The sequence below is a fragment of the Sciurus carolinensis genome, chromosome 13, assembly GCF_902686445.1.
Source record: "Sciurus carolinensis chromosome 13, mSciCar1.2, whole genome shotgun sequence".
NCBI lineage: Eukaryota > Metazoa > Chordata > Mammalia > Rodentia > Sciuridae > Sciurus > Sciurus carolinensis.
In genome coordinates this window covers 65144871-65169247 of record NC_062225.1, presented here as the reverse complement: position 1 = coordinate 65169247, position 24377 = coordinate 65144871, and the positions used below count along the sequence as shown (strand labels likewise).

The 24377-nt window shown below is 40.3% G+C and overlaps 1 protein-coding gene across 5 annotated transcripts in view; it reads left to right on the top strand.

The window, feature by feature from the left end:
• Positions 1-24377, top strand: part of Crim1 (cysteine rich transmembrane BMP regulator 1) — a 180689-nt gene that overhangs the window by 48667 nt on the left and 107645 nt on the right. The gene's annotated exons all lie outside the window — the stretch shown is intronic.

Genomic DNA, 24377 nt, shown 5'->3' with positions numbered 1-24377 from the left:
TTACCTGTGTGCTATTAAATATGACAGTGATCATAATGGCATTACAGTTTCTGGTTAAGAATTTCCCAAAATATTTGCTCTTCTTCGATAGTGGAAATTAGTCATAGACCCTAACCACTGGCCATACCTACATTCCGATGGTTCTTTTTAAGAATTGATGTAATGTTAGGTACTTTGTAAACAGCTCATGGAGAATAAGCTATGACTCTTCACATAAATATTATTGAAACTCCTTCCACTTTCATTTCCCTTATCACTGTAACAACCACACCCAAGCTTGCTATTAAACTGTGTTGTCTATCTGCTTCCCACACGCCAGGGAAGCTGACCCTGTTGAGTAGCAAAGGAAATATGAGAGATAAAGTTGAACACTTGTCTTCCTTTTGTTGACATTTCTAGAGCAACAAGTCAGAAAGCTCGTCTCCTCCGGATAGACAAGAGCTGCTACGGGGTCATGATCAGATGCTATGTCCTTTAGTAACCGTGATGACTCCCAACACAATTATTTAAACCATTCCAGCAAATAACCCACAGTTTTGGTAAACAAGATGGGAATGGTTGTTAACTTATCAACTGTTGGCTTCAGTTTTCTGTATGTGGAAGGAAATACTGGGGACAGAGGTAAAGACAATGGAGGACTAGGTCTCTGAGATTACTGAGTTGAAGCCATTCTCACCCTCAAAGTGAAATCTTGTTTGGGGAAGCCTCTGTATTTGGGAATTCTTTGCTGTATTTTATAACTCTTTGTATTGAAGTGAAGTCTTTGCCACCTTAAGAGTTGTATCACTGTTGTCCAGAGGGATTTTTAACAAAATCATATACTAACTTTGATGCCTTGTGTGTTTTTTTTTGTCTATTCCTCAGTCATATTAACCTCTCCATTAAGACTTCTGCCATCTCATTAAAAGATATCCTTTTGTTTCAAATATGTTTTGAAAACTTCAGTATGAGTTCTGTTGCCAAATGGGTGGTCCATTAGACAGTGATTTGTTTAACATAACGACTTTGTCATATTTCCTATGGGCAGAGGTACTGTTTTCTGTTACCAAAATACACATTTCACATCTTTACAAATAGTGCGTGACGTACCTCCTATGAAGAGAAATAAAATTATTATATCTTATGTTATTTGCTATTGTCTGTATTATCAAAAATAAATGAATGTCCGGGGGCAGGGGTGCGAATTATAGACACATAGACATGCTAAGGGGTTAGGAGGTAGTAAATGTGAAATGGGCTTAAGAATGATTTTATTCACTCACTGGCATTTTGGAGGGACTCAGTTTGTCAGGAAAGTGAGCCAATCTCTATTAATATAAGGCACTAGAAATCTAAATAAATCATGTTTGAAAGCAATACCAGGATTTTCCTTAAATGCTGCCGAATAAATTCTGTGTTAAATGTCAGTTAAGTGTATGTCACTGGCATGCATAAACTGAGAGGACCACAAAAATATCCACTTAAAACTTTAAATGGATATTTTAAATTGATATATTTAAAGTATCTAAGCCCTTTAATGTTCTTTTGACCTTCAGTTAAAGAACATAGTCACATAGCAGAGGAAATGCCTCAAATTCTAGCATCTGGGTTTGTTTCTTTATACTTTTTTGGCACAGTTACAACAGTAGGGCTTTTCTTTCCTTGAATTTTTTTTCACAGTACAGTCAACACAGGCTTTTCACACAAGTGGGGAAGGACAGTCGTGAGGCCAAAAGCAATATGTTTCTGCTCTGCACTCTGTGGCGGGGCTTGATTGAATGGCTTGTTGTTTCAGAGGGAGCCTAGGACCAAAAAGCAAACAAATGGAATCCTACACAAACTCAAATTCTGTATACAATTTGGTATCTACTGCAGTGCACATAAATATATTTATACGTACTCAAAACTTACTGTAGTAAATGCAGTATTGTTTTTGAGCCTTTATCACTGTGGTCAGGCTACTTCATCTGCATGTAGTTTTTGGATCTTCATCTGGACTTTCAGCTCTTTAAAGATGTTTCTTCAAGAGTTTCTTCTGTAGATGAAAAAACAACTTAGTTTAATTAAAGTACTCATGAAGTATACATATTTTGACAGGAGTCCTTCATTTCAGCTCTGTTAGTATTTCACCCATATTTATCATTTATCCTAGTTCTCGAGAACAACATAGTGAGATCTGATTTTCCATTAAAATACTCAAAACAGTGAACTGGAGACATTCATACCTTCATGTTTTTTCCAGCTTTACTTCCAATAGATTTCTCTGTGAGCTTTTCTTCGGACTTTGAACAATATGAAGCAGTATCCCTGGGATGCACTTCTTGGGGATAGGGGTGGTTCTGTCTGGTACCATGTGCCTTTCCTATTGCGGAAGCACCCCAAGCTTTGGGATCATTGCTGTCTTGTTACCAGTGCTTGTGGGCCATTTGTATATTTCCAACATGAAAAAGTTAGGAAGCAATACTATTATGAATGAACTTACAGACTTAAGATTAAAAACAGTTTCAAAAGTAGGTATAAAAGTTGTTTTCTAAACTTGTTTTGTCTGAAGTTCATGTATTTTTTCTGTATAGTTACATTGAAAAGGGTGATCATGTACCCTTAGCAAATAAATGTCTCCTGTATACGTTTCCTTTATTTGTTTATTCAGTCATTTAACACATATGTATTGAGCACCTGCTGTGCCCCAGACATTGTGCGAGATTCAGGTTGTACAAAACAGATGAAGTTCCGGTCCAAGCTTTCAGTCCTATGGGGCATAAATAAAATGACATAATTGCTGTTGACTTATAGGGCGTTGAGTCTGAGACAGGGTGATTTGAGAGGGCCTGTCTCTGAAGAGATAATGTTTAAGTTCGACTGAAAAGTAAGAAGGAGTTAGCTGTGCAGAGTTCCTGGAGAAGAACATTTTAAGGGGTAGGGACGGACTTGGTCCATACAGACTATAAGGTAAAGAGTTTGGATTTTATGCCCAGTGGACTGTAAATCCACGAAGGAGTTTTAAGCTTCAGGCGAAGATGGTAAATGTGCACTTTTTAAGATAAACTCTGGCTGCTTTGTGGGAAATGGGTATGAATTGTAGGTTAGTTGGGATACTGCAGGAAGCCAGAAGAACACCATGTGACCAGATGAGGGACTGGTGGAGGAGGTGGAGAGAAGGGAGTGTCATTTGGAAATTAACTGAAAGAGCTTGAATATTGGATTTGGAGGTCAGATTAGGGAAGGGACTCCAGAATGACCACAGGCTTGAGCAGTTGGTACCATTTCCTAAGATGGGAAAGACTGGGCAAAAACTGAGGGGAGTCAAAACGACCCTTTGGAGAGCATCAGAGTGTTCCGTGGTAGAGGTGATTTTGAGTCCTTTTCTTCATATTGGAATGATGATTTGGAAGTAAGGCTTTTAAGTGTTTCCCTGTCTGGAGCCTGTGAATAAAATTGTGAAGATTTCAGTTTGGCGACTCCTGGTTCCAGTTCCTTGGCTTCATCTTCTGCTATTTTATGTACTATCCTGCGTCTTTCATTGGCCCTGTTTCTCTTCCTGACCTTTGGAGAATGCTTTTGTTTCTCCTCCTGGTATGTCAGCAAAATTCATAGCCCAATTTGCTTGGCTTCTCTTTACATGATTCACAGATTCTTTCTGTAAGTTTGACAATGCATATCCAGTGTTTCAGGCGTGATTATTCTTACACTAGAATCCCAGGGGAACCCAGGCTAGCTAAAGGAAGTGCAGGTCAACGTGTGCTGTATCTCATGCAGAACCCCTTCTCCCATCCCATCTCCTCACCCAGGACATGTGCTTGAATGTGGCAGGACCTTGTTGCACTCTGTATATCTTATCACACCCTCTTTTACGCTCCTGTGTGCCTCCCCCCAAAAGCAGAGGCAGTGCCTGGCACTCAAGAGATCATTAATAAATCATGAATGAAAAAAAAATAATGGATTCAAACTAAACCGTACCAGATAACTCATGATAAAGCTAATACACATTAGACTTTATCTTTTGTCCTTTATGGAGAAGCTCTTGTAAGGGGAGGACCGGCTTGTGGAGTTAAGAATAAAATGTTCCGTTTCCCTCATAGAGAACAGTCAATAAGGAGATGCTATAAACAGACTGATTGTCAGAAAGTATCCTGAAGTGTAAAACATGTTCAGAATTTAGAAATATTTCAGGGTCATGATCGTGAATAGTAATTATCATTGACCCGATAAGGAGAAAAGTATGCAGTGACTGGAGATTTCCAGTCAGTAGAAAACAGGACACCAACTCATACTGTCCTCTGAAAGGAAAAGACATAATAGGTTTGGTATTTTTTGACCTGAAGTTGGTTTTAGTTATGCCTCATTTTATTTAAGCTCACCCTTTTGGCCCTGGTCGCATTTCTTTTCAGTATTATCACTGCCGGTTTTTTTAGATACAGAGGGAAAATCATACTTGCTGTATGCAGTTAGGAGAAACCCTGGCAGAGATCCTCCAGAAACCTAAGAGAGGAATTATTAGCCATATCCAGACCAGTAGCTGACTGGCTCCGATTCTTCCTCCCAGGAGCATTCCTGATTAATGGGAGAATCTGTTCTGTTGTCGAAAAGCCTCTTTCCTGAGCCCAGTCTGTCCTGGCTTCAGAGCATGACCAGCTGCGCAGCTAAAACCACTGCCAGGGCTCTGTTTCTGATTCCGTCCTCGGCATGTTCAGAGGTGGTGGACGGGAGCGAAGGGTGGAGAGAGCATCCAGATTGGTTTGGACCTTTCAGCTGATAACGGAGGCAGAGCACCCTCTGCACAGAGTGGCATGTGTCCTCTCAGAAGCCTGCCCCTCTCCAGGGCCTGGATGTCCCAGTTCTTATTCTTTTGTTCTTGACTGTCATCCAGACCTCTTAGCTCCTGTGTCTGTAGAGAGCAATTTCCTCTGTAATTTTTCCCGACATCCTCTCTTCACCCCCTCCTCCCTCTCCTTGCCGTCTCTTTCACCGCACCTCTAATTTCTGTTTGCCTTTCATCCCCTCCACCACTGCATTTTTCACCTTTACACTAAAACACCCTCACACGTTGGCCTGTTTCCAGCAATAATAACACATTTCAGTTTTTTACCAACCTAACATTTACCAATGTGGTAAAGCCAATGGAGACTGGCAGCACAGGAAGGGTGAAGGGATGAAATGTTATCGTAGCAGATCCTGAGTTTCTGTTACCTTTCTCCTGTAGCTTTTCTTTCTTATTCTAGATGCATCCACTTTATTTCAGAGACCGCTTATCTAGGTGGATGGAGTTTGGGATCCTTGTGAGGTCTTTAAAGCTAAAGAACTCTCTCTCCTCTGCGTTTGTGATACCATAGCAAGTGCAATACCGTGATCTAGAATAAATTGGCAATAGGTAAATTCTCACTGGAGCTTTTAATGCAGTAAAAATTAGAGTGTACAACAGTAAGTAAGGCAGGGGTCTAACTCAAGATACTTCTAGGTGTCTTGGGAAGACACTATAAAAGTAAAATTCACTAGAATAAAAAGTAGAATGAAAAAGCACCTTCATAATTCAGAGGCACAAGAAAAAGCACCGAACCCTGAGAAAGGAGTCATGCTTTTTGAAAATCCGGGGTGATTATCTTATCTGGAGGAGGTGGAATTTTATTTGAACCTTGAAGAATGGAGAAGAAAGACAAAGTGTCTTGCAGAGTGTTGGGGGGTGGTGGAGGAGGAGAAGGAGACTCATCCTGGGAAATATAGACCTACCTACCCAGTTCCAGAGCAGCTAAGTGGTGGGTGGGGGTGCACCTCAGTGAGCATCAGCTGTGCTTTCACAAAGGTCCTAGGAGAGGATCAGGTGCAGGTCAGAATTGTAGCCTAAAGTCAAAGTGAGACCTCAAGGGATAGTGTATTTTTACTTTCTAAATATTAGAAATTCAAGCATGTTCGTAGACAGAGGGGAAAGAGCCCAGCCCGCGGAGAGGGAGGAATGCAGGGCACACAGAGCAGGGTGTGAGGCCCTGCAGCACTGCAGACTTTCTCAGCTTTTGGCATTTGCTCTCTTGTTCTGCCATGTCCAGACTCCTTTTCCTGTGCAGAGCAAAGGTGGGATAAAGCTGCTAAACCAAGGAATCAGCCCCACAGACGAGGTCAAGCTGCCTGTGGTCGATAGGATATCGTATCTACAAATCTCTACAACTTTGTCGGCAGGGTTCAGAGAAGGAGGCATGGTTGTCTAGATTCAATGGGCCTCAGTCCTGAGATCTCCATGGATTGGTGACCCTGGGCAAGTTCTTCAATCTCTAGGAGCTTTCTTTGTCTTATAGGTTTAAGTGAGTTGGTGATCCTGGTCACTGAGTCCCTGCCACTTAAAGTTGCTTGAAATCCAGTTTTCTCCTTCCCCTCTCCTGCTCTCCCTTTTCCCCTCCTTTCTCCTCCCCCCCAACTCCCTCCCTGTGTGCCCCACTTCCCTTCCCCTCTTCTGTAATTATCAATGAGAGATTTAGCCAGACACTATCCCTGTGATACATATAAGTGGATCTGCTAGCATGTTTAAAGAACATTATTAAAGACTCAGTAAAGAAGCTCCATGTCCAACGGCAAGGTATCCCAAAGTTTGAAGCTAAAGTTCTAGTAATAAGAAAAGCTCTTAACTCTCAGGACAGCATAGTTTTTTTTTGTTGTTGAGAGAGGACTTGTTGGTTCTGTAGAGCACTAAGGTGTACGAACTTTACGCCGTTTCTTTAATAACTGTGTCCTTTTTGTTTATATCTTGTACCTCTTAGGACAGCTGCAGTTGATGTCGGGATGAGCTCATGGTTCAGTAACAGCTACAGCTCCTTGAAGTAATGACACTAATATTATAGCCTCCTATTTGCATTATTAACAAGAATATCTTGTCCCTTGAAATAGATTCATTGCCTTCACAGAGTAGGTTGTTTTGATATTGGCAACTTGATAGGTGGTTTTGATATTGGCAACTTGATAAAGCTGTACCCAGATCATTCAAATTCCATATTCGTGATAAAGTACCAAGTTCTTGGCACACCTACATTATTTACCATGTCCGTGGACTGCACTGATATTAAGAAGATCTCATGCCAGGAGTACTAACCCTTTTAATATTACTTTTCTGATTTCTGAAGTTTATGCTAGAGTTTGAACATAAAGTTTCATTTTACTTTTTCTGGAGCCAGTTATCTTAAAATGAGAAATGCATGAGTAAATAAATCAAAGAGGGGCTTTGGAAGTATTTTTTTGCTTGGGTGCTGTATGCAGCACATCCAGAGTACCTGGGATGTTGTTACATACAGTGTTTATATTCAGTGGTAAGATTGGGAAAGATGGACCACTTGCAAATAATTTTAATTTATACCAGATTGATTGCATTAAAGCCCCATGATGTGATTGCTTTTGCTATTGTTGTACTGACCCTGCAACTTGGAAATTCCATTCAGTTCTCTCTTCATTTTAACCATTCGTCACTTCTGATTCTTATTTCCTCTTCGTCTTACTGTTTCCTGTCTTTCTTTGAGCCCTTCACTCACATCCATTTATTCTCTCTCCAACTTCCTGCCTTCTTTATTTTATCCCACATCTTCTCTTTCCATGTTTAAAAGGTTGATTTGCCCACTGTCAGACTTCATATTAGTTGAGGTCATGTGTTTAAAAGCAAATCTCTGACTGGGGTGTAGCTCAGTGGCAGACTGCTTGCTTAGTGTGTGCAAGACCCTGGGCCTGATCACCAGCACCACAAACAAACAAAATGCATAAATAAATAAAAATAAAAGTCCTATTTCTGAGATTGGGAATATGATGTAACAGTAACTAACGTTTATAGCATGCTTCTCATGTCCCAGACATCACCAAGCACTTTCTATGAATTTTAAATTTAATGCAGGAACCCTATGAAGTAAAAGGGGTAAAGGAACTTGCACAGGGACTTGCGGCCAGGTAGAGGTACTTCACTGCCTCAGCTGCTCAGTCCATCAGGACTTAATGATCACCAGTGATATCACAGGCACCATGCAGACATGGCTAGTAGGACTGCAGCAAAGACCCCTTCCTTTTGCAGTTCTGAGTTTTAGTTTTATTGGAGAGATGTCATTACATAGTACCTGTGCATACCAGTGTCTCACCTAGGTCTTTTCAGAAACCAGGGAATTGTTCACCTCTGTGGAGCTAAGAAACTCCCGGAGCAGGTGGTAGAGACCAAATCATGTTTCCTGTCTGCTGTCCCTCTTGCCTGTGTCACCTCATTCAGTGGAGGCCACTAAACATCTGGGACTTGTAGGGTGTTTAATGGCGGCAGCCGAAGGCACCAAATGATCTGCTTTGAGGAAATTTTTTTGCCATACCATTTGTTAGAACTAGTGTTCTTTGGATACTTGGAACTGTATAACTACTATTAAATTCAAGGTATTAACAGAAACTTAATTTCAATGTTTACACTCTTAACTCATAAAATTAATAGAGAGACATTTTCCAAAGAAGTTTTTATTTAAGCTTAAATATATGACTTCCATGCAATCATTGTTTGTTTTTTCAAATTAAAAAAAATTTTTTTGAGAAATTGAACATTTTGTGATACTATGAAGAGGTATTTGGACATTGTTGAAGTGCTATGATCAATGCTGTTTAAAATACTTACTTACTTCTGTTAATGAATATTGAAATTAACCTTCATAAAGCAAACAGCATGCTTTTTGATGGGATGTTTTCCAAAACACATTTTTATTAGTCATTTTTCTGATCTTAACAAGATGACTAGATACATGTCTACTATTTAATTTTCATTTTAAATCTGTCATTCTTTCCTACTTTTAGTTAGAAAAATAATCAGCAAATGTTAGCATTTCAGTTAAATTGTAATTATTTTGCCCTACCTTCCTCAGGAAAAAGGAATTACCAAATGGCAAAAAGAAAGTAAAATAAAGGATGCCCCATTGAGGTTCTTAGGTAGGGTTTAGTCAGCTGTTCATCACAGGAGCAAAATACACAAGATCGTCAACTTACAAAGAGGAAAGTTTTATTTTGGTTCACAGTTTTGTAGGTTCCAGTCTGTGATCAGTTGGTCCTGTTAACTTTGACTTTGGTCAGGCAGCATATCATGGCAAAGTAGAGGCGTAGCAAAGCAGAACTCTTCACCTCATGGCCAGGAAGTGAAGAAAGGAAGGGCCCCCGAGTTCCACAATCCACTTCAGAGACTTGTCCCTAGGGACTTGAGAATTTCCCATAAGGCCCCACCTCTCAAAGGCTCCACCACCTCCCAGTAGTGCCACTGTGGACCAAGCCTTTAACATAGCAGTCCTCTTCAGGGACCATTCAAGATCCAAACTATAGGGGCTAGGGATCTAGCTCAGTTGGTAGAGTGCTCACCTTGAATGCACGAGGCCCTGGGTTCAATCCCCAGCACCACCCAAAAAAAAAAAAAAAAAAAAAAAAAGATCCAAACTAGAGCATGTGGGGACTATTGGGAAGAAATTCCAAGTTTTAAAATCCAGATAATGTTCTTGTACTGGGGAGGCTGCCCTCCTGTGAGGGATGAGTGTTTTCTCTTGCTTGCTCTTCCCTCCTTCCCTTCCATCCTTCTGGGTTTTTTTTTTGTTTGTTTGTTTGTTTTTAATTGCCTAGGGTGTTTGTTGTACTTTTCTTTAGAATGCCTTTGAAAGTTGGATTTTTATTTTGGGAATAATCAAATGTCATATGGAGTCATATCTAGTTAATAACATAGGCAGGCACTTAGAGGAGGTTTTCTGTTTTTGCCAAAACATATACTCAAACTATTAGGAACTGAGAGTGATTTTTGTATATTTCATGAACTGCTTTTAAAGAAAATGTCAAAGGAAACATTACAGAAAAGAGTTGAGAAATGGTAAAATTGTAATAACTATATAACTTCCTAAGGTGACTTTGTAGAGTAGTATGATCTGAATGTACAAATCATGTTTTTTTTTTTTTTTTTTTTTTTTGCTTCTTAGGAACTTTGTCCTTGTAGTTTGCTATTATATCTTATACTTTAAGTATTGTTAATATTCTTTAATTTAAAGAGAACTTTAGGACATGTTAACAGTTCTCGGTCTAATTGGAACATAAGTTGGTGTATTACTAAGTACCTGTGGTTCTCTGCATGAGTTAGTTCCAGTGGAAGGAAGTAGGGTAAACCTTCCTTTCCCCTTCATAATTGGATGGTTTTAAGAGCCATATGAGATCCTGAATCCAAGACTGTTGTTGGTAACTGTGCCCCCTGAGAACTGACAGTGTTTTTTCTGTTCACTTCGCTACCTCTCTGCTTAGGTTGTCCTTTAAGTGAGGTAATGCTTTACCATTTGTGTGAGGGAGTGAGCTGTCCTCCTGAGGGTATTATATTACTAAAGTGTTTGTCAGTGATGCGATTCCCTGAGATTAAAAACTTTTTGATATATGGCAGGTCAGCGTCATGAGTTGAATTTCCCAAATTTAAAAAGGCCCGAGGTACTTCTGTGCTGCTCAGCCGCAGCTCCTGGAACGCTCCACGTCATGCTTTGGAAATGGTTGTTCTCACCAGGATCCGAGACTGCTGAGTCAGAACTGGTTCCGAGCTCAGATTGATCCTCTTGATTCTAGTCCATTGTCTCTTGTCATTGTGCTTCCTCAGGTTCCTTACATAAGCCGAAATGGAAATGGAAATACTGCATCTAGCATAGACCTGTTTTACTTCTTTGAAATTAGTTTTTAAGCGTATAAGCAGTAGATAAAATGGAAATGATATGTAGAGTGCTTGGGGAAGAAAGGAATTACTTCCACTCTGGAGTGTTTTACAACTTTGTGGGATGCACTAAATGTCTAAATCAGAAATTTAGTACTTTAAGATTCGTTTTAATGCTTTATATAGTGCTTTAAAAGTTACAAATGAATTTAGGCAGTTTGTTTCCAGAACTGATTTTGAACTTTTCTTTGTACCTCAGTAAATAGTGCTGTACTGGGGCCCTAAACCAGAGCCAGCCAGGTTGCCTTGAACCACATGACCACTTAAGGCTTTCCTGGAGCATGCTTTTAACTATTTAAAATAATTACCACGCTGAACCTGGAGACCTTTGAAAAGTCCATAAAGTTAATTACACTTTGAGACACACCCTCTCCTCTGCTGCTTAAGCCCTGTGTCAATTTTACAATATTCCTTTGTTAACAAAATCAGTATGGTTGAAGTACTGTATGTAATAATGTGCAATTCGTTTCATGCAGACATTTCTGAAGTAAGATAGTAGAAGTAAATGCATGGTTGTTAAGAGCCCACACCTTTCATGATCGTTGTATAACTAGGAGACAAAGGCTTTGTGAACTCGGTACATTTTTGCATATTTTGAGTTAGTGCTTTCTGATTATTGTAGTTTATTATTTGAGACCTTTGCCCTTGTATCTTTTGATTCTTAGAGTATGTATTGTTGATTTGGTTCCATGACACAGAAAGATTCCAGATTTTTTTATCATTATTTCCGAGTCGGCAGCTCACAATGATCCTAGCTAACAGTGGAGGCTCACTCGTATGCCAGGTGTTACTCTGTGAAACCTCTCAGAGAGTTCATGAAGTGGAGGTTTTTATTATTCTCTCGCCTGTGAGGAGACTGAGACTAGGAAAGGTTACCCAGGATTGCACACTGTAAGTGTTACAACAAACTAGACAGAAAGGAGAGAGAAAGATTGATGGAGACTAGTCTATTGTCTAGATACTATGTAGGCAGCAGAGAAACAAAGATGTACAAGATTCAAGTCCAGGCCTCAACTGAAATTACTTTGGTTATGGATTGCCTTGATAGAAGTATAAATAATGATGCAGTGTATGCATTTCATCAAACAGGTATATGTGCAAAGTCTGTGAAAAGAGAGTAGAGGAAGGAATCAGACTTGTAGAGTAGATAGAGATGAAGGAGGATTGCACAGAGGAAGTGGCTTTTGCTTGAAGATGACCAGAAAGCTCTTGGAAGGGAGGGACTGCATATGTCCAACCTTGTGTCTACATCCCTAGCAGAGTGTCCAGAATGTCTCAAGTGCTCAGTATTTGTTGGGTGGGTTGACAGTAGCACTCTGGCCAGCTAGATGATCATGGGGGAAGAGCATCATAGGGGTTGGAAGCACCTGAGTGAGAGCACAGAGACTGACTAGGGTGTGGGGTGCTCTTCCTTTGGTATGTCATTGGTCAGGGGCATAAGGGAGTATGGCCAGCTACTACATCACACTTCACCCCTTTTACTTAGACCAAATCCCCTGCTAGGATTGTCCGTACTCCCAGCATCTTCCCTACACCTGCAGTAATTCCTGTCTGCAGCTGCCATGCAAACTGATCCCATCTCTTCTTTCTCGGTAGTCACCGTCCTTTTGTCTCTGCCACTCTTGTCACTTAATGACATATTGCCTTTATTAACCCCTTTGATTACTACACTGTGTTAACTTAATTATTCTTTCGTGCTCTTCTGAACTCTAGTGAGTGGGTGGACATGGGGAGCTGTGTATCACGCTCACTGTGGGCCATGAAGCCACTTGGAAATGCGTAGGTAGAAGAATGAACACTACTGTGTCTCTGAGTTACCTACAGATGATGTGGTCCCCTTACTCAGAAAGTAGCATCTAAACACATAAAGAGTAAGACCACAGGGTTGGATGTGTTTACTCAGAAATATCAGGAGAGCCACTGCTGGGCAGAATTTTCTTGTTAAAACCTTTCCACCAGGAGTACTGGGAAAGGGGGGTGTTCAGTTCATTACTTACAAGGTACTTGACCACCTCAATCAGCTTTACATATTTCTGGCAGGTTAAACTTGGATTCCTTAATTTAAAGTCATGATTAGAAGTTTAATATGTTATTTTCCAATGTAAAGCATCATTTTCTTTATAGTTTTTATTCTTCACAATGATACAATTAAGGATGGAAGTTAGATTCCACAGTGCCCATGTTATTACTAATTGGGCAGTTCCTCTCTGACTCAAAAGGAGGCTTACTGGTGACAAAATGTTACCACCCTCTCCTCAGAGGCACAGAGGAGGTGGAGCCTTCTGATTGCATTCGTAAGTGTGCAGTGGGTAGAAGAGTTAGATATTAGGTTCCTGCTAAGTGTGAACAACCACGATTTATACATGACTTATAGAAGAGATGCCAACATAGTAGACCTTTGCTATTCATAACAACATTCAAGAATTCAGTTATTCATTGAACAGTGACCCAAAAGATCCATGGCATGTAGTAATTTGTAATTTGAATCAGTTGTGCTTTGAAGTACCTGCACAGAAGCAAATCACCTACCTGGTGACAAGCCAACTGCCCAATTGTTTTAGCTCATTATCATACGTGCAAGAAGCCACAAACTGGTCAAAACACTTTGCTTCATAAAAGAAAGCCAGCTTCTCAGGCTGGAACTGGAAGTGAAGAGGAAAAACTCAGAGCTAGAAAGTGATTTTTTTTTTTTTTTTTTTTTTTTAACCAGAAAACAGAAATCTGGTACAAATTAAAAAACTATCATCCTCGGATTTGGCAGTAGGTTGAGTCACTGAAATATATATATGGAACCAAGAGCAATTCCGGAAATACTTCCTTCAGTAAGCACCCTGGCCGGGGTAAAATTGTGCTTTCTGGGTCAGTTGTAGTCTGTTGTGTGATGCACCAACTAGAGCCTTTACAAAGACCTCAGGACTTGTCTCGTGGGAATCCCCCAGCTGCTGTATCGCCATTCCTTTTTGCTGGGTTCCTGGCTCAGTAATCGTATGCTGACTGAATAGCCTTTTTGAATACAGGCATTAGCCTTACCATTCGTCTATCTGAATATCATTAGACTGTTACTCTTGAGCATCAGTTGAGGTCGCTCAGATTTCTCCTTGAAGGTTTTATGGTGAGATACAATTCCTCGTATGGTGGGATAAAATTCCTCATATCAGTAGTCCGTTGTAACAAAAATTGTGTATGTTTTTTAAAAAAAGAATATCAGGCTGATGGTATTCTGTAAGCCTCCTAGAAGGAAACGTCTTGAATAGAGAATATAGTGAAAAATGGCTGTCTCCACATAGGACTGGGAATTGGAGGAGTAGTTAGTAGTCACTGTAGATTCTGGAGTTGACATTGTGCGGTAAGTCAGGGAGAAAAGGTGTCTTCTTAATCTGTTGTTGAAAGATAGTTAGAGTAGAAATTCACATATCCCCAGCTTACTAAGCTCCCAGTATCACTGAAGAGCCCTGTAGGATTACCTTCCCATGTGTGCATGTCTGACCTCCTATATGGCTCCTGTGTGTGTGCGGTGCTTTTCTTTTTCAAGGCAGATCTTTCTATTCTTAGTTATAACAGGGACAGAGGATAGCCTTGACATCAACCTTGAATTTTAAAGAGTAGCTTTCTTGAGAATGAGAGGAGCTGTGCATTGGACAACAGAAAAACAATAAGAAAAGGTGAGAAATGGGGGAGAAACAGAGAAGGCTGTTTCCATCTTCCTCATTTGCTAGGCCAGATATCTGCACAGTCTCTATGAGATCAGGCAGGTAGAAGCACATATTCAGTGTCAACACAGAGACTCTCAGCCATCAGGAGATGTCAACAGACGTCAGCAGCAGAACAAGAACGAAGCAGCCCCGTTTAAGCCGTGCAAAGCCATGGCAGCACGATGGGGCTTTGTGGACAGAAGGGCTTTCAGAGGTGGTGTCCACACCAAGCCGAAGCTCTGGAGGCACATATCCCACCTCCCTTAATAAGGCCTTATACCATGGCTAATGCTGAGGCATCCCGTCTAGTCTTACCAGATTCTCTGGTCGTGGTGTTCCCGTTTTATTCTGCCTGGACTTCTTGTTCTGAAGGGGCTGAGGAAACTGCCAGAGGTCTTAATTTCCTGAGGATTAGGCTGTTACAGAGAAGTCCCTGTGGTATGGAGACCACAGGATATTCCTAATAGGAGCTGTCTCCTCTGGAGCTCTAGTCCCAAAGCCCATGGTGTGCAGACAGATTACTTTTGTGTCCCATCTCTGCAGGCCCGCCATCCTTTCTGTCTCTGGCATGTTTATTCACCATGTCTCTCAGCCCCAGGCTCTGCCTGTGTGGGTGGGCATCCTGTCAGCACCTGGCTGGTGGACAGCACCACAGCCATCCCTGACCAGAAGTTGCTCTTCTGACCTCCTTAGCCACTCCACTTACATAAAGGGTTGTTTTTGTTTTGGTTCTGTTTGTATGTTTCGCTGATTTCATGGTTAAGGAGCTTTGTAAGCAAGTCATTTTTAAATCATTCTAAGCAGTTCTAAATACTATGTAACAGATTTGAATAACTATCAGGAAAAGATGCTGATGACAAACTGAAGGAGGAGGCTGAGATGGTGACTATGCATCATGATAGGACCACTGCAGAGTTCCCTGGGAGACCTGGCTTTTGACCATTAGCTGAGTGACCCATTAGTAAGTCATCTGGCATTTCTGAGTCACTCTTCATGCACATCTAAGATCTCTAAGAATATTTTACTTCTCCTTTGACAAGTCTTCTAGACAGAATCATCTCTACATTTCTATGAAAGAACAAGCATATTAATTCCCCCTTGTAATTAAACATTCAAATTTCCAATTCATCTTTTTTCCATACCTTAATTGTAGGAAGGATTAGATTGATTTGTTGAAAATTCTGAGTTATAGAATATTTCAAAAGGAGTCTAAGCTTTCCACTGAAAGTTCATATGTCTAGAAAATCTAGGTTCACAGATGATCAAGGGTTTTCTGTATGTTCTTGTTTTTATTAAAATATCCAATGTATTTTGGTGTTTCTTGCATGGTAGTAGTTTATTAAGTATTTGTGAAATTAAAGACTATAAGAATCTTCTAGGTTCTTTAAACAAATAGATGTATGGCTCTGAAAATAAACACATGCATTGGTTATGAGTGTTTCTCAAGTGTTTCTTCAGAATGCTTTATTTACTTTCACTCCTAAAAGGGCAAAATACTTCCATTGTTCAGACCGTTCATTTTTATAGGAAATTTGTTGCCAGGTTTCTAGTTTGTCCCAAATGTGTCCATTCTCCTCTTCTTGCATAGATGTATGTAAAATTTTCGCTAGGAAGATGGCCATCCAGATCACACTTCCGAGACTCCCTTCCAGGTGGGTGTGGCCACGTGACCAAGGCCTTCTGTGAAATGAGCAGAAATAGCAGTGCACATCCTATCACTTAGAGTCAGGCCTTCCCCTTCCCCCACTGGTTGGAATTCTATATGGACCAGGGCAATACACAAAGGGTTGAGGAGCATAAATAAATAAGTAAATTGAAAGTAGGTCCCTAGCATCTATGCAGAGCCTGGTCCCTATAACATATGTAAAGTTAAATTTTTGTAACACTGCTGCTTAAGTTTAACACAAATTTTTAATTATTGACATATGAATTTGTGACAGTTGGCTCATTATAAATTATTTTGATGTCCTTTGACTTTTTTATTTTAATGGAAGAGTATCGGGGAACATGAGAACAGCACCAACACTGAACATGATGTCCGCTTTGGCAGCAGCCATGACCTCTCCTCACCCCTGGAAGCCCTGAATAGTCTGCCTTCTCTCTCCGTTATGTGCCTTTCTCCTTGAATTCTATCTCAGGATGAAAATGGCAGGCTCCGGTGTGTGTTGCCATTCACTGCAGAAGAGGATGAGCTTGGATGGGGCCTCTGTTGTTCAGGTCTATTAAGCATGTTGCTCTCCACTTATACTTAGAGCCAGCTCTGATCTGTAGCTGTAAAGACAGGCAGGCAAGACAGAGAAAACCACCTTTTCCTGGGAGGAGAGAGAGTGGCACAACTTATAAGAGACTGAGGTTTTCAAACAGACGTGGTCTATAGCAGCTACTTTGAAAGCATGGTACCTGGACAGCAACAACAGAACCTGGGAATTTGTTAGAAATGCTCATCCTCAGGTCTTACTACAGACCAACTACATCAGCAACTCTGGGCTTGAGATTCAGCAATCTGTGCTTCAGAAAGCACTCCAGCATGCTCAGGTTTGGGAACCAGTGGTCCAAAGAGTGTTGGAAAAGCCTGACGGGGGCACTTAACAATGAGAGTATCTTGACAAGAGTCCTGGCTTTAGAAAAACTTCAACTAGAGGTAAAGGACCAGATGAGGAAGGAATGAGGAAGCATACTTTTCAGACAAGAGTTTAAATAGACTGGGGTTCTTGCAATACTCCTGAGAGGAGTCTAGAGACTGTACCCTTTGTGTTTGATACCAGGGTCATATTTGGCCTTATCTTCTGGTTCAGGCACATTGTATCAGCCAGAAGTGCAAAAGTTCCCTCATACTTCATGTAGGAATTGCGATTCTTAAATGGCTGATATTTTTTGAAGTGGAAGAAGGTGCTGTAAACCTACAACTGCAATGAATAGGGAGGACTCTTTTCTCCCACCTCTTAATTCAGAAGGCAGAGTCTGAGCCCCACCTCACCCTGGAGGATAACTTTGAGCCAGGAGCTAGGCCTTTAATGGCTACAAAGAAAAAAAAAAAATGATTTCCATGTAAGGGCTACCAAGAATATAAGTGCCTATTTAATAAATTATTTTTTGAAATGCCTTTTCCATTTTGGTAGTTGAAGTTTGAAAAATGTTTGGAGTACTATAATTATCATTTCTGGGAAAAAATACACATTGCAGTATTTTTGTTTTTTGCTACAGGTCAAGTTGTAGTTCAGGATGGAAAGTAAACACGTCCCTTTGCTCAGCTGCAGCTCACATATTTGTAGTCTGCGGGTGCCCTCTTGGCAGTCGTGGTGGACCAGGGTTTACGCAGTGGGTACACAAAGGACACAAAGAAGGCATAGAAACACGGGGCCCTTTCAGGGACTTGCCCCAGTGCAAGTCTGATTAGGAATTTTGTGCTGGAGCTGAAGGAGCAGTCCAGAAGGGTGGAGAGGCCTTCAGAGAACGTCGTGGGAAGGGAATGAGGCTGTTCTCAGAGGCCCTGATTGCCTCTGGGAAGCCCTTTCTGACCAGGGAAGGCCCTAGCAGTGCAGGTATAGATGTTGGGAGACCTTTCTGAGTTCCTGTGCTTTTGGAGGTACTCATTACCATTACATGTCATCTTTGTGTGTAGAGAAAGCTGGCAAAGAATCTCCAGGCAGTACTACCTATATGAGACAGCTTCCTTCCCTCCAGGTGGAATGCAGCCCATTCTTTCAGAATGCTTCTTTTCTTCTTCGGGAATTAATAAAGTGATGGAAGCTGAAAGAGAACCAATGTGTGAATGGAACTTTGGAATGTTAGGATGATTGTATAGGGCATGCGATACTAAATATGTATATGGCGTCTGTACCCATGTTTGGGTCTGTGTTTCATAATCAACTTCACCTTTATCAATAATAGAGTTAATGATGACATTCTTGTGTTCTGGAGCATACTGTTAAGCATTAGGCTTAAAATAACTAAGAGGAAGAAAGTATAAAAATCCTGTGTACGCGTGTTTGTATGTGTATGTGTGTGCATGTACATGCGCATACATACACACCTATGAATATACAGAATGTTTTATATAAATGAATTACATATCTTTGTAATATAAAAGGTTACAAATCTGTTTATACTCTAAAACAATCTTGTAAAACAAGTGTTTTTAGTCCCTAGCACATGAGTGTTTCATGAAGCTCTGTGAAGTTAGGTGGCTTTCTGAGGATCATAAAGGGGTTAAAAGTGGTGCACCACACACACACATACACAGACAAACTGAGGTCTCTGACTCTTAAGCCTAGACTCTTCCTGCTAATTAACGATAACAGTGACAGTCCTGTCAAGAGCTCCTCTGTTGAGCACTTGGATTTGCCAGTCATTGGGGTATTTGTAATATCTGTTAACTTGCTCAACTCCTAACAACCCTGAGGAAACTCTGGCCCAGAAAGGTAAAGAAACTTGCCTGAGATCACATAGCTAGTTGTAGAAGACCCATGATTTGGACATAGTTCAGTCTGGCTCTTAAACCTTTCTGGTAAACCAGTAGCTGGATTGACTCCCATGTTAAAAAAAAAAAAAAAAAAAAAAAAAAAGTTACTAAAAAGCAACCTCTGTTAAATGCCAAGTTAGTGGTTTTAAAAAGTAGATTATCTCCAGTAAAACAGAAATTAAAAAAGAGAAAAGGATGAAGAGACAGAAAAAAATAAATGGTCCAAATATTTTTTCCAAACATCTATTTATAATTTTAGCCACATGGTTGTTCTCAGCATGTGCGGAAACCCTCATGAGACGGACCAGTCGCACAGTTAAGTATCTTGCAGTTCTTTATTTTCTGCTACTGTCGTCAGTGAGGACAGAATAGCAGCAGCATGTTCCGCTGTGCTCCTTACCTGTCCTTTTTTTTAATGCTGTTCTGCATCTGCTCCTTATTCTTGGTTTATCATTTTAATTGCACAAATATAGTCACTTTGAGGAACCTCTGAAGATCTCAGATCAGAACATAATATTCTTTAGAGTCCTTCTAAGGACTTTTGAAATTCATATATCACCTCTGGGATTCAAGTTCACTGTTCCTTATTTTTTAAAAATCACAGAAGACCACACTTTGTCCTGAGTTCATGAAATTCAGAGTGCTAGGAAATCCTGGTGTTTTGAAAGAACATGATTGGTTGCTTCTTTAATTCAGCAAACATTTATTGGTCTTTCTTGAATGATCTGGGGTCCAGCCTTGTGGAAACTCAATTGAGTGGGAAGTGCTCATAGACACTCTGACTGGAATATGTTCTTTGGAGACATCCTCAGTGCCAGCCTGTTGTGTTACAGCATAGGAACACCAAACATTTCATTCTCATGCATTTGAAATCTGACATTTTATTGTACGTTTTTCAAATCAGTGTCATCATTACACAAAGGAAGAACTAATTTGCAGCATCCATTCCTCAGTAAAGGGAAGATAAAAGTGTAGAAGGCATCCTACCCAAAGTCACATGATCCCTCCACAAAATCGAGGTTTTGTTTGTGTTAGATGATGGACGTAGCCTTCCGTTAAACACCACCTGGGGAGTTCTTCATTTCTAATGTTTATGTCACTGTGACATTTTCAAGCTGTTAGGAATAAAGATGTTGCTGAGCTTTCTCTACAGATTTAATTCATTTAAGTTTTCCTCAATAGTCATTTGTCCTATTCCCTAGTAAGTTAGACTCTTCTTTTGTGGGCAATGGTTCTGATACAGGGGACAAGGTGTTCTGAGAAGACTGGTTTATTAGGTAACATTAATCATTTTGAAGCCAGTTTTTTGCACATTTATCTAAACAATCCTTAGGTCTTATTGACAGATTTTTCAAAAAGCAAATTCATGGTTATATTTTGAAATTCATTATGAGGTATGAGTACATGAGAATAATTGAATGACAAATCTCTCTGGAAGTAAACTGAACATGTTTTCCTGGTGTGAATTAACAGATGATGAATTAAGATGTTCCTGGACTCAATTCTATTGAACGTTTGTAAATTATGTTTTAAAAATCAGTAGGATGCATACAGGCCACATCTTCCTTACTTCTTGCAACTCAACCTTCTACAATCAGAGGCAATCTAAGATTTTCTTCCCTCCTCCCAGGTAACTCTGACCTCTTTCAGGAAGATTCCAGGGAAGACTGGTTGGTTCATATTTCCCAAGAATTAAAAGAGGTTTTGATTTACCTGGGAGTATGAAGGATGGGGTGAGCAGGGGCATGTAGAACAATGGGACCACCTTGACTGTACATTAGCATCGCCTGGGAGACTTCAAAAACACTGATATTGGAGGAGAGGTCTCATACTTTCAGGAATTCTGATTTACCTCACCTGGCTATACTCTGAGCTTCTAGATTTTCAGTTCCCCAGGCAATTTTAATGTGAAGCAAGGGTTGAGAATCATTATTATAGCAGGAAGGTTCTCAAACTGTCATATGCATGCATGTTGAAAGCTTTTCAAACAGATTGCTGAGCCTCTCAGTTTGATTCTGTAGGTCTAATGGGGAGCTTCAGTATTTGCATTTCTAGCAAATTCTTAGGAGATGATGATGGTGACAGTAATGATGACTGAGAACCACCACTCTAGAGTGTCTTGTCTCACACTTTGCTGTACATCTTGCTGAAATGCAGACTCCGATTCAGTAGATCTACCACCAGACTAGCTCTGTGCATTTCTAACAGCTCTGAGATGATGCTGAGGCTGCTGGCCCAGGGACCACACTAAGAGTAACAAAGCTCTAATCTCATGCATGATTAGCAGCCCATTTCAGTAAAGTCCTCAGTGTAGAAAGATGTGTGGTTCAGGAGAGCCTCGGTGTAACTTGTGGCTGCAGGTGCAGCTTCGAGCTCTTGGTGGCAGGAGGGATCTGGAGGGGTTCAGTGCTCCTTTGGCACTTGATCACCCATGGTTTGCCAGGATATTTGAATATGCCTTTGATTAAGCTCTGTTATTAATAGTGAACTTCATCGTAAAGATTCTCAATTTGCTTGATAGAGTAGAGAGGTAGTTCTCAGCCTGAATGGTGTAGTGGAATCACCCTGGGAACTGTTTGAAATAACACCAGTACCCAGACTCTTCCCCTGCATTCTGTTTTAATTGGTTTGAGGTGGTAACCAGACAGTGGTAATTTTAAAAGCTTCGTAAGTGATTTTAATTTAATGCACAGGCAGTTTTGAGAACCACTGAATTAAAGTATCACATATTAGAGTTTTACAGATCATTTAATATTTTTTCTTTTGTATTTCCTAAGTTGTATTCCACTGTGATACAAACAAACTTTAGTTGGTAATTAGGGTATAGGATAGTTAAATATGTCATCTTTAACAAACCACCAAGAAAAGGCTCTAGTAGGTCCTGTTGCTTTTAAATCCTAAATTCAGAGTGAAGGAAAGGGCTGGGAAAATACAGTGGGTGTTTCTGAAGGAGCTGAAATATGAAATATTTCTGGGACTGTATCAACAAGCCTAATTTTTTCCCCTTGGGGTTATGATTGTACGGAACAAGTCTTCACAGTAAAGCTTGCCAAAAAAGGTTATGATAAAATCATGGAATGTGAATGAGAAGAACTCACAGTGTAACTTTAAAGGAATCAGTCTCTAAATTTAAAAATACAGAGATGACATACGTATTGCATTTGTAATAGAAATTTTCAGAACAAAATAATGCTGAATATAAGAAAGCCCCTCCTTTTATAGCACGGGATGTCTCTGCGTTCAAGGAGCAGATGAAATAGCACAGCCAACAATAAAGTGATGAAGACTCACCAGAGACCCTCAACCTCTTCATCTTCGCCAATTAATTTTGTGCTCTGTATTCAAGATAATATGTACCATTGACTAAACGTACAAACACCAGACAAGTCAACTAGGAAAGCTGAAGTGCATTTTGCTTTTGGCATTATGGACTAGTGGGAAAACTGCGGACTTTGGCAGCTCTGCCCCTTGCTTTGTGACACCAGCCAAGTGTCTTCATCTCTGTGGGGCAGTCTCCTCATCTGTCAAGTCCAGATGAAGACGTAATCTCTTCTAAGAATAAGTCCAGGCAGGCCTCACTCACAGGAGGCACTCATTTAGCAGCAAGTTCGTTCATTTCTCTAGCATGCCTGTGAGAATTGAATCCTTAACAAGAAATTCTATCCATCAAAATATTTTCCTTGTGAGTTCTTATTGGTATTTTCTACCTGTTAATTCTACAATTTTGATTTCTGAATAATCGTGAAGAGTGTATTTCTACTTGGAGAGTTGACTCTCCTGCCTTATAGCCCGCACCCTCCCTTACTGTTGTATACCTCTGCAATGTTCTTGCCCTGTTGTTTGCATCTCTTCTTCTTTCTTTTATTCAAATGCCTCATCCTCAAAGAACCTTCCCCCTCTAAGAATGAAGTGCACTCACACACACTACTGGGGGTATTTCAGAGCCTTTCCCCCCACCTGATGTGAGACTGTGTACCTGTGTGTGTTGTCAGTCTTCTGCACAATTGTAAATCCAGGAAGCCAAGGACTTTGTTTCATACCCTGCTTTAAGCCCTGCTCCTGGAATCTTTGGATGGTGGAATTCATTCAGTTAATATTTGTCAAATGAATGAGTGGAGAAAAGTTTGAGAGGACTTCATAGGTTGCCCTGCAGTAAGTAACCATGAGGAGACCTGACTCCCTATCTTACCAAGTGGCTGAGGACCCCTTTGGATCCCCTCAGTGAGGTGTGGGGAAGACCAGGATCCTGGGCACTTCCTGACTTTTGGCTGTATATTCTCCTTGTTAAATCCTGTGACATCAGATCTAATCCAGATTTAGGAATCCCTTGAATTATCTCTGAAAGTAGGTGGGATTCCCAGGATTGTCTTAATGACTGTGTCTACTGCGTGTGTGAGAGAGACAGAGAGAGAAGGAATTAGGAGAGACTGTGAAAGGATTGAGCACCCAGCTGCTTCGATTCTGCAGTCCAGTTCCTAAATTTTACTTGTCTATTTTTTGCCGCCTGTTTGCCTGTAGTAAGTGTTGTAGGGTATCTGTTTTTATTTCAAGTGACCATTTCAAGGGATTTTGAAATAGAAGGAAGGCTTTGGTGTCATGTGTGGGACTCTACAAACTTTAAATAGAAGAATCTGGCAGCGTAATTTTTCTCTTTTTTTTTTTCCCCCTCTTCCCATCTAGTAGGTTTTCATTTAAATCTGTGTTTAAGCACAAAACTTTTGATTGGATTTATTACTTGCAGATCATAATTATACTTTGTTGACATATGGACCTGGAGAAGGTCTAGAAATAGCCACGATCCAGTTACACAGGTGGAAGTGACTAGGATTGATTGGTCATTCCATTGTTGTAAAATGGCTTCATACTGGGTGGCCCTGTCAGTGTTTTAAGGGCTCACCTCTTAAAGGAAGATTGTTTAATATGGCTAAATACACTGTTTTCCCTTAATTTCTTCTATTGCAAATCATATGTCACTTTAGTCTTTCTACATCTGAGACAAGTTTGTTTTTTTAAGATGCCAGTTGCAACATTGCCAGGGCAACCAGATGTAAATGCTTGTTAATTAAATTAAGTATTATATAGAGAGAATTGTTTTGACACCATAGGGAGATTATGGAGAGAATTCTTTTCAAATTGATAAAATTTCAAAGGTAATGTCAGGAAAGCCCTTTGATGCAAAAGTCATGGTGTGGCTATTTTCTTTTTTTTTTTCTCCATGGAAGAAAGAGAAATAGAAATGGTAAGTGAATAAATAAATTTCTAGGAGAATTTGTGTATTATAAGTAGCTGAGAAAGAAGGTATCAGAAAAATAATTCCTGGTAACTGCTGAATGTGAGAGTCTTGCAGGGGACTGAGTGCTGGGTGAGCAAAGGTTCTGGGTAATCCATTGAGAGATGAATAGAGGGTTGAAAGAAGGGGGAAATGAAAGAATGCTAACACTTACAAAGTAAGAAAACTATAGATTTTAGAAATCTAAATACTTTAAAAATATAATTTTATAATTTGCCAAGTCAGTATAATAGGCTTAAAGCTTATGCC